Source organism: Epinephelus moara, unplaced genomic scaffold (genome assembly GCF_006386435.1).
Source record: "Epinephelus moara isolate mb unplaced genomic scaffold, YSFRI_EMoa_1.0 scaffold1419, whole genome shotgun sequence".
NCBI classification, from domain to species: Eukaryota; Metazoa; Chordata; class Actinopteri; order Perciformes; family Serranidae; genus Epinephelus; species Epinephelus moara.
The window spans coordinates 272-1,567 of record NW_026078905.1 but is presented as its reverse complement, the minus strand read 5'-3'; the positions used below and the strand labels follow the sequence as shown (position 1 = coordinate 1,567).

The 1,296-nt window shown below is 34.1% G+C and overlaps 1 long non-coding RNA gene across 1 annotated transcript; it reads right to left on the bottom strand.

The window, feature by feature from the left end:
- Positions 1-227: 227 nt before the first annotated feature.
- Positions 228-1,011, bottom strand: LOC126387004 (uncharacterized). Its single transcript, XR_007569579.1, has 3 exons — positions 790-1,011; positions 629-652; positions 228-443 (listed from the first exon to the last, which is right to left on the bottom strand). It is a non-coding gene; the product is annotated as an uncharacterized LOC126387004 (long non-coding RNA).
- Positions 1,012-1,296: the final 285 nt, after the last annotated feature.

The window sequence follows — 1,296 nt, the reverse complement described above, 5'->3', positions numbered from 1 at the left end:
TACTTTGTATGTTTATTAGTCTTCTTCTTCTTATTATTATTATTATTATCATCATTATTATTGTTAATATCAATCAATAAATCATTCGCCTATTGAAAAAAAAAATCCAGTTTGTCCTTAGTATATGGAAAATATTTCATATTCTGTGTATTTAAAACATGTGGGTTAATATTCCCAAAATGGCATTAAAGGGTTAAAATTATTTAAGAAATGCATTATAAATTTAATAGTTATGATCAGGACTGAAGTTGGCCAAAAGATTTAATGCAATTAAAGTGAAAAAGACATATGCCATTTCATGAGGACCAGTTTACACTGAGTAAATACATCTTTATACAAAGAGTGTACCTTTGGGGTGATTGGAGCTGTGGCTCAGAGGAAGTGGTTGAAGCCGTCTCCTGTCTCTCAGGCATGTCTAGAATTTGTTGACTGCTACTGTCCGGCTTAGTGAGAAAAAAAAAATTATAAATTATCTTCTAAATTATGTTTTCAGATGTAGCTGAAAGTGTTCTCACTTGATGTTGGTTAACAAACAACACATCATTATGAAATTATTTAAATGTTAGTGTTGGTGTTATTGATTATTTTACCCTTTGAAAAACTATCTTTTGATAAAGTAACCACTTACCTCCATGGCCAGAGGCTTTGCACACTAGAGAGAGGAATGAGAGGACATTAAAACACAAGTTTTAAGTATGTTTGTGTTGCTTTAAATATTGTTTGACACTTCAATGTAAATAAAGGTTTAAAAAACAGGCAGAAAATGTGTACCAAATTGTTGTGACTTACCAGACTTGGTCTGCGGCAGTAATGAACCCCCAAAGCAGGGGCTGGTAAGGCTTGTTTTCCTCAGAAAATTCAACATAGAATATAGTAATGAGAATTTATGTTTTTTCTGTCGATGACAGGATTAATCTTACTTTGGGGTGTGTTTTTTTTGTTTTTTGTTTTGCTGTTTTTTTTATCTTGCCTTCTCCTTTCCTGTTTTGTGTGCTCTAGAGAGGAAGAGTGCATCAGAAACAGACAGGCTGTCACTGTGTGGCTGCATTTAAATACTTGTGCTTTTGCATTTTCCTGTTGTCACCATGCTCAGTTTCGTTGCACAGGCCGGAAGCCTGGTTTTCAGGTTTAAGGCGTGAGGCAGAGAGTCACGCTATGTGTCACTGCAGTAACACTTCATAAAAGATTGTTATTACCTGGTAAAACATGTATTGTCAAATGACACTGTTATATTAAGAAACAAGAAGACGACGCCGTTAAGTGGTTACAATTTTAAAAGTGTAGTTTTGTCAAACA